The sequence below is a fragment of the Diadema antillarum genome, unplaced genomic scaffold, assembly GCF_040938485.1.
Source record: "Diadema antillarum isolate AM-2024a unplaced genomic scaffold, OU_Dant_1.0 scf00000037, whole genome shotgun sequence".
Classification (NCBI taxonomy): domain Eukaryota; kingdom Metazoa; phylum Echinodermata; class Echinoidea; order Diadematoida; family Diadematidae; genus Diadema; species Diadema antillarum.
Window position 1 is genome coordinate 1,355,005 of NW_027270926.1, and position 10,507 is coordinate 1,365,511.

Below are 10,507 nucleotides of genomic sequence, written 5' to 3' on the forward strand. Positions count from 1 at the left end.
TAAATTCATTATTCTAATCGATGGAGTGAAAATACGTGAATAATACTACACGAAGTCAACCGAAAGCGAGTTTGATTTCGTGTGCTATTTTTTCCTATATGACTGCCCATGTTGAAAATTACATATTTCTGTACATCACATTTTGCATTTCTAATTTGTGCCAGTATTTGTACAAATTAATGTTTCCTAAAATACTTTGATCTTGATTAATTGCTAAATCAGACTTATTTCAGGAAATTCATTTCTTTTGTCAAGAGCATAGTTGAATAATATTGAAGGATATGAGAAAATCATAAAGCGAGAGAAAGGAATTATAAAACTTGATAGAGGGCAGAAAACGTCTATCGCTTACAAACATTTAGTTCAATGATACAGAAGAATTTCCTTAAGTTATAGAATACAGTGTCTTGTCAAAAAGGCTTGTAAAGCTTGGTATTTAACTACAGGGCTAGTCACCATCATAAGTTATGTTTAGACAGTGATTCTTAACTTCGAGGATAAGTTATATTAACATCCAGGACAAGCTCGTAGTTAAGTATGGGGCGCCAAGTGTCGCATGGTCTTTTTCGTAACAAAATTGTGTGTGTGTTTTTTTTTGTTGTTGTTGTTGTTGACAAGTGACAACGTAAATTTCGTCTCAAAATGACAATTTTGTCAACGAAATAACAATTTCTTAAACGAATTTGCAATTTCGTTACGAAATTGACGTTGTCACTTGTCAACGAAGAAAAGAATTTCGTCACGACATGAGACTATGCGACACTTGGCACCCCATACTTAACTACACGCTTACTCTCGAAGCTAGGATCACACTCTGAACGTAATGATTGTCGGATATCGAAGCATAACAAACTTTAGTTCACGTGTGCAATTATACCATCTGGTCATGTTCATGAAATGTATCAAAAGTAAAGCAAAGTAACATGGCGGTCGTGTGAAGTGCTAAGGATACACGCAACACCTGCGTTACCACAACGGTAGCTCTTATTACCGTGTGAGTACATATTACATCATCATATTGCACTATAATTACCGCTGTTACGAGTACTACTCCTTCTGCTTTCATTACCTACCATTCGCCAATCTCACAACTTTACTAGACAAAAGAACACTAATAATAATGAGTAGAGGTGTTTTTAACGATTTCAATAAACAGTTATCTGTTTGTTTGTTTGTTCATTTTCCACGTGAGAAGATGACTGGACGGGTGCTGTTCGTTATTCCGAAGGTTCGTTAATCCGAAACACATAAATTCCCTATACCTAGAGTTTCGTTAATCCGAAAGTGAAAAAGGGTTCGTTAATCCGAACTTTTGTGGCGTAATTCCGAAGGTCCGTTATTCCGAAGGTTCGTTATTCCGAAGATTTGTTAATCCGAAAATGAAATTCGGAAAAACGAACCTTCGGAATAACGAATCTTCGGACTGAAGAACCTTCGTAATAGCGAACCTTCCGAATAACGAGCTGTAACCGGCTGGACAGCCCATATTCAGCTACAGCTGCGGCCCGTTGCATAAAAGTTACCATTATGGTAACTTTGCCATCCAATGGTAACTACCATGGCAACAATACTCAACAGCCAATCAAAATCAAGAATTCCATGGAAGGTACCATTGGATGGCAAAGTTACCATAATTGTAACTTTTATGCAACGGGCCCCAGGTCCAGCGGGTGAGGCGGGACCACTTCACTGGGTTAAAAGCCCTGTTCTTAATGATAAATGAATGAAGCGGGATCTTTTAGGTGCATGAGTTGTGACTCTCTCACGCACGGGATCGCCATTTTATGTCCTATCCAAGGGACAGAGTGTTCCTTTGCCTCTGGCTAGAGGGGTTGGTATGATTACACACAGTATTGCTCAGTCCAGACTCGGGTATCGAACCCGGGCCGCTTGGGTCGAAGGCAGACACGCTACCGACTGAGCCAACTCACCGCTCTTATGATGATATCAACAGCGATAGTGACAATTTTGATAGTGCATATTCTTGATTACCACAGTCAAAATGATGATAACTTCTGTTCAGTGATAGCAATCATTAACGGTAGTACCATATGTCCCACAACTCATTAACAACCCTTCCTTACCATAATGTTACCTGCTCTTCCAGCCACTGTCATTTTCCTATATATACTACCACTTAAAGGAACTACATGCGATTCGAATGCATGTTGACTTGTATTGATTCGCACTATTGGGCAAAAAAACAAAAACAAAAACAAATCTAACGCGCCATATATTTTATAATATTTTTGTTTTTCTTCAGATTACTTGGATTTTCTCTCTCTCTCTCGCTCTCTCTCTCTCTCTCTCACACACACACACACACACACACACACAAAGAAAAGTAAAAAAAAGAAAAGAAATGCCTTCCAAACCAAGCTTCTTCTGATGACATCATCGGTCAATCATTGAGGAAGTAATCATTATCAAAGGACATGGGGATGCACCTTTCCCAAAACCAAACATAACTTGCATGTTTTCCTGCAGTGTCTTTTGTTAATCATATCAGTATCATGGAAACATGCAACTCATGCTCATTACAGGGAAAGGTGCATTCCACTGTCTTTTGTTAATCATATTAGTACTTTAGCAATGATTGACAGATGACGTCACTGGCAGAATCTTGGTCTGGATTTCTTTTTTTGTGGGCTTATCCAAGTAATACAAGAAAAGTAGAACACTTGTTTTACATATATGACACGTATCTACATATTTATTTAGCCACATAAGTGATGTTGGGGATATAATGAAGCAAGTCAACATGCAATAAGAATCATAAACCACGCCGGATATTTTGCCCATACCAATTGTTTTTTCCATCAAAACAGAATTCTGAAAATTTCAGACTTATTTTATTATAATCTCGGAATTTTCATGTATAAACTAACAACTAATGAATTACCATCTGTTTTTATCCACATGTTCAAAAGGAATCGTTCTATCCACTGTCATCCCACTCGCCAGAGTGACGCCTATCACCTTCCCCGTACTCGCACTATTTTTGCAAAGAAGACAATTATATTTACTGGACCCAGATATTGGAATGATCTCCCTCTAGATATCACTTCTTCCTTATCTTTATTCACCTTCAAACGCAAATTAAAACAGTTATTACTTAGTGGATACACACTACCAAGCCTTTAGCAACCTTTTTATGCTCCCAGTCTTTTGTCCTTGTCCGCAGCACCAAGTTACTTAAGTGATTTCATGGTACCGATACATCTTTTAATAATACAGCATTTTTGTTATTCAAACACTGCGAGATTTGTATGCAGTCTGGTTTGTGCGATATCTATGTGGTTCATTAGTTTATTACTCATCTATTTTTTTGTACTGGTGTAATTTTAGTTGGTCAAGACAAACATATCCGTTCTCCGTGTAAAATTATATGCCTATGAACTCGGGAACCTACAGTTTTACAAGCTTTAAAGCTTTTATGTAGGCCCCATCATATTTCTTATACTTACTTGTAACATTTTCATACGATGTGACCATGTACATTTGTGTCAAGTATATTTTCTTTTTCTTTTTCTTCTACAATCAAAAGACATGATTGTATATATTTTGTACTCTTGTTTTGTTGTCAATAATTTTGCAATGTCATCATTGAGAAAATGGAAATATGAAATAAATTTGAATTGAATTGAATTGAATTGAATTGAATTGAATTGAATTGAATTTGCATTGCATAGTTCCTTAAGATACGTTCAACGATTACTATCTTCAGTAGATAACCTTCCATCGCTACGAATTATACTAGCAAGAATCTCACCACTTACAATCAGTACCAATATGAAAGCAGTCAGCGTAGTATATGGTGGATAAAAATGTATGAGTAGGATGATGGACATCATTGTGATTTATTGATGTTTCTTCCTTCCTGACGTATAGCGAGCTATGCCATTACACTGTTCCTCAAAAATAATTTTTAATACTTGGAATCCAGTTTGCACACATCAGTTGTTGCTACGTCGGGCACACCCCGGGCATTTTTTTCAGGTTGTCAAGAACCATTGTGAGAAAGGCATGTCCAAAATTTGAATATGTTAGTAAACCGGTCTTTTGTGAATATCTGCACGTGTGTGCACATCCGTTCACTACTCAACTCTTTAGGATTCTGCATCTATTGACACAACTAATATAGGTAATACTATATCTGAGGACGCGACCAGTAATCAATCTATAATGATGTCAGATCCAGCAACTAGACAGTAGTGTTGCATAATGCGTGGGAGTAAATATATACGTCTGCACGTTCGTGCGTTTATTACAGTTGACTGTTGCACAAGCTGTTAAACGCGTTGATTGACAACTGCCAGTATTGATACTGGTACTACAGCAACCGATATTGCGATTAACAATCAGCGTATGATTTGGGCTAATAGAACAACAAGAGGAAAAGATGTTGAACGGAGCGTGGGTGTGTGTACGTCTGCTCGTATTATTCGTTGACTGTTGAACGAACTGTGATGTGCGTGTTGATTGACATGCGGCATAGAACCTGCCGTAATCCTCAACTTTGGGTTGATGCCAGATAATGCTTTATGATTAGCCTACCTGTTGTGTGTTGTAAGGGGATTACTTATATCTTCCTGTCATGTCGCAACGTGCTTGTTTTCGCCCTTACATTTATCTCATAAAGATACTGATAAACTATTGATATTGCTTCGTAATGATATAGCTTTCCTCCGGGGAAAGTGATAGCACAAAAGGAAGTTATAGAACAACCTAACAATTAAAGGTTGACCCAAAGGAAAACAAAAGAAAATGAGAACATTTTCAATCCCGCTTTTATCACGCAATGTCTTCGTATATGGGAATATTGAAAATGCGTCTTAAAGCAGTCAGTCTGAGAAATCATATTTCTGTAAAATGTGCAGTACCTCTTTGATATATATATATATATATATATATATATATATATATATATATTTGCTATTCAACATTACTATTCTATTAATTTGAGTTGCAGAATATTGATTACTTAGTATGCCTTGATATGCAGTAAAGGACGATTACATTTCTTGTTTCTCTTCGAATTGGCTTTCCGTAAATTTTCATGTGGGAATTTGTGCAAATAAAATGATTTTAAAAAAGTTCATCGTAATCGTTCTCCAATGTGAGATATGATGTGAAATTCAGAGATGTTATTTTATGATGACGAGATGATCGTCAAGGACTTAATGGATAAGTATTACAGTGACAATAGCTAAGTGCACAATAGCACAAACGACACCCCCCCCCCCCCCCCCCCCCCCCCCACACACATACACTGTGCAATGATTAATAGCCTTAACATTATGAGGAAATGAATACTATAATGTTAACAATTTTCATCGAAAAAAGTGTACCCTTTACTCAATGTATAATCCGATGCGGGCATCCACAGAACAAATGCGGAACTGTCTAGAATGATTCTATCATCATAAGATCGAGCTTCCTTTTTCAAGCTCGCGTATTAGATCCTCTGTATGATTCTCTTACATTCTATTACCCTGTATGGTTATGAGCATCCATAGCTGTATGACTTCACGATCGTGTTAAGTCTCTCTTTGATTTGATGATAACATTATAATTATCATAATGATTTCATTCACACAGTGACATAGGATGTTAAAGAGCAGATATACGTTCATTTCATCTAACACTTCCCCCTTTGTTGTTCTTTTCAAAGAAGCAACAAGCTGAACACGCGATTTCCGGTGAGAACAAAAACAAATAATGCCTCTATGCTTTATCTTCAGAGACACAAAAATGCGAGAAAAAAATCCGCCTATTGACACCCAGACAATTATCTGTTTGTTTGACTTTTTCGTTTCGCGTCAAAAACTCCTTTGTTGTGAAATATTTGAGGTTTATGTTTTTCGTCCTTTGAGGGCTTATGAATTTAAAGTCTGTTTTCGAGGGATGAATTGCATTCCTTTTCAATGCTGTGTCAATCCACAAATAGACTGCAAACGAGAAGGGAAAGGGATCATCCTTATTGCCTAAACATCGGAAGAGATCAGAATAACAGGAGCGTTTTAGTGAATAATCCAATGAAAACAAAATTGTCTATTGCTTTGACCCATTTTCCTTTAACTTTGATTTCAAACTGCGACAAAAATATGATCATAGTAAGCATCGTTGTCACGGGTCATTGCATTCATTTTATGGTGTCTAGACAATTGGGTGGGGTTTATTCGACTACGATAACGCTTGAGCAAAAACTACAGTGCCCTGAAAACAAATAAAGATGTGAGCGCAATATCATTCAATTCAATTCAATCATTTATTGTCCATACGAGGATGTCCGTTTTGTTTATATGCTTCCTACAAAAATGCAATACGTTATATGAACAACGTTCAAATGACATGTACGACACACGAAAAAAACCTTCTTGTCGACATTATAAAACGTAGAAAATGATTATTCAACATACCTTATATCAACACCAATGATCAAACTTCAACGTATTGGTTTATCTTGGTATATGTAATCTGTGAATTCAACTAACACTACTGAACTGATTCGGGTGATTTGTTTGTATGTCTTAAGTATGCAATAAGATAACTCATTATGTCGCATATTTCAAGTATACATTGCACCAACTAAATATTCTTGTATATATTTTTCAATCTATGCTTTAAAGCACATTGTTTTTTTTTCATGACAGCTTAATGTGTATGGTATATCGTAGATGGCATATGCCGTACGTATGATTTGTCATCAAATCTGATGGCGAAGGACCACAAAAGAGAAGATCGAAATTTAGCTAAGAGAAGATTACAATTACGCAAAATCTCAACTATCTTTGCAACAACAGACATTGGTAAGTCACGATTCAACAGCTGATTTAACCTTCTTTAGATTTTTCTCAGCTTTTATGTTTCGTCATGTCATCAGAACTATTTGGTATGCTTTATTCACTACACCCGCAGAAGATCAAAATTTAGCTAAGAGACGATTACAATTATCCAACATCTCAACTATCTTTGCAACGATAGACGTTGGTAAGTACGTTTCAACAGCTGATTTAACCCTTTTCAGACTTTTCTCAGCTTTTTGTTTCGTCATGTTATCAGAACTATTAGGTGCGCTCTATTCACTACACCCACCTCTCAATGAAATCAGTCAAAATCTAAACACAGGAAGAGATAACGATCATGCTTTTGTGAGGGGATTTCCAAAGAGCTGACAAAGAAATGAAGTTTGTGGAAAGGGCTGTTATCATAAATATGTAGCAAACTAAAGACATTACGCAGCGCATCTAATAATAAATGGCAGAGAGTTAAACCCCTGTATGGGCCCCTGTACGGAAAATTGATGCAATATCAAGTGGCTGTTTACTGAATACCATGAAAATAAACCAGCGTTATGTCGAGATGAAATCTTACTTTGCAATCAAGTACATGTGCTTTTAAAAACGCAATTATAAACATTGTTAACTTCTTGATAGATTTGAGACGGCTAACGAATATATTGCATAAGAAAAGGAATAGTTTTATTGTGTGACAAATTAAGACAGAGTGAGTCTTTTGCTCATTATTTTTACACACACATGCACACACACACACACACACACACACACACACACACACACACACACACACACACACACACACAAACACACACACACGCTCATAATACCATACTAAGAAAAGAGAAAGCGCTACCATACAAAAGTGTTATGATCTGTTAAAGGACGCAGCATCCACAGGCCGCCGGAAATAGTGTATCGCATACCGCATTGGGTGGTCAAAGCTAGGCGTATGTAAAGAAAAAAGATGAAAAAAAAATATCAACCAAAAACCAACCAAACAAACAAACAAAAAACCCTAAACTATCCTTATTGACAGCTCCAAACGAATCAAGTATTTGTTACCATCATCATTAGTCACTCTGAGACCTTTAGTAATCTGTTGACCTGAAACGATACAATACTGCACTGTCCTTCGAAAAAAGACTCACAATGTAGAATGAACATCGATGATAGAGATGGTTTAAGGACCTTTATTAAACTAGAAGGAAAATTAGAGAGAGAGGGACAAAAGCAATATAAATAAATGATTCTTACATCGTAATGGTAGTAAGGACGGAAGTCATAAAACAAGTTCTGTGTATAGAAGACAACATTCAGCTGTTTCATTTGCAAATTTCACCTCGAGAGAACCCTAATATATTTAGAAAAAGAAAAACAGATTTCATAGCGATTGCTCCAGGTAAGAAAAAAAAGCAAAATAGGCTAGAAAGAAGATAGGGCCTACACGCATCGCATGTGTGTGTGTGTGTGTGTGTGTGTGTGTGTGTGCGTGTGTGCGTGTGTGTATAGGAGTGTGTGTGTGTTTGTGTGTGTGTGTGCGTGTGCGTGCGAGCACAAATGTGTGTCTGTGATGGTGTACTTGTGTACAAGTGCGGAAATAAACATATTCTATGTATGTCTTATTTACTGCAGGCAGCAAATGACTTTAGGACTGTCTGTGTACTTGAAAAGCAAATTTGTCCACGAACGAATCCCTAATGGTCCCGATAAGTTGGTTACCTTTCTTTTTTTTTACACGACTTAAACTAAAACACCTATCAATGATACAATAACACACATACACACACACACGCACATACACTCACACACGTGCATGGGACAGAAATATAACTCATATCATAAACACGACTGTACTTTCAAATGTTAACACCCATGATGACGTTGTCTCTTCGATGAAGGAAGTTATCAATTTGAAATTTTCACTGACCTTGGGGGACACCCAACTTCTTCCGCCACTGCCAAGCCCCGTCCCAGCCCGCGTAGGCGGTTTCCCGGGACCCTGCGGCTACATCTCATCAGCTCCGACATTCAAACGACTCCACAACCCGCAGTACACACATTTTATATCCCCACGCGTTAATTAAGTTTACATGGTGCTAGACCCAATATTGGGCAGAAGTGTGTTATAGAAAAGAAAGTGCTCCCGTTATAGGACTGGAACGTGTGAAGATTTGAGGGGGTAAATTATGTATAGCTTTTATTGAGATTACCCATCGTTTAAAACCCTTGTTTTCCCTGATACCACGCAAAAACATTAGCATGGTATATAATGATGAATAGGCCTACATATCAAATTAAGTATGAGTACGCTTGCATGTTTATACTCTTATCATGCATACACACTACATTTATATCCATGGAAATAATTGCAGATATATTTCTCATTATAGGTGTATACGTACACGTGTATTTACATGTATTTGCAACAATAAGAAAACAAAGATGGCTCATACAAATATACAGCGGTAAGAGCGTGTGATGTAGTCGCTTCTTGGTATCAGTGCACTAACACTCAACCCTCGACATTCAACACTCAACACTAAACACCAGCGACTGATTGACGTTTGGATTTACATCATAAGTCTCTATAGGAAGTTGTTGTTTTGCTATTAAGAAATTACGAAGATCATCTTAATGACAGCATGCGCATATATGTCGAGTTGTTATTTATACTTATACCTTCATCGTTCGCTGGAAAGAAATGTCATTGAAATGAACTGAATCTTAAAAAATGTTACATGTTTTATTACACATTATCCACTGTACGTAGGGCCGAAATAGTGTCCTGTCACACCATGTCATAGGCAGTATACAATGTATAACGAAGTAAAAGTATAAAGTGGTGCACTCGCTTTGATATATACAAGGAGCTTGACTGGGAAATACCATTACACCAGTTTAAAGTGTATAACGTGTGCTTTTAACATCTCTCCATCAGCTATGTAAGGTTTAAAGGTTGCCCAGAATGCAATAACGTTTTGAAAACGCGATCACAAATTTTACGTGGCAGTAATAAGATTAGCTAAGACACCTGAAAACTAACAAATGTATACAATTGCCTATTTTATGTCTAACCCCTTGCATAGTCAAAAATGAGTAAACTGGATTGTTTGTTGACAAATCCCATTTTGCTCCTTTTGCGGTTTTGCGTGAAAATATTAAAACCGCGCATATCAAATGCATGGTTGTGCATCAAATTTATGTGCCATCTAGCAAATACATGGGCCATTTACACTGTGTTTGCAGCTATTCACGTATGAACAAAATTTCAAGGTTTTCTTCAATATCATTGTATGTATAATATCTTCCCGTGGTAATTCCCTCTGATGGCACCATGAGTATATAATGTCGAAATACAATATGAAACATCAAGATTGTTCTTAGAACATACATCTATAGCTAGCCTGCAAGTTTCACTTGCACGTTAGTTAGCCTGCTTCCTATTCGGTTGTTGGTCTGTGTTGTAGAGGCAGTTCTGATCTGGGTTTCATTAAATTCAGGACTTTTGATGATTCATCTTTCCACAGAACTAGTTCATGCTGGAGTGGAATGTATTCCTTTGATTCTATAGACAGGGCGGCAGCGTGGATGATCACAATTTCCCTCCGTTGATGACATCAATGTGTTAGCTTTCAGTGATTTTTAAGGACTGGCGACAATTACCTAGCTACTTAATCAACGCAAGATTGCAAATACTTTGGAAG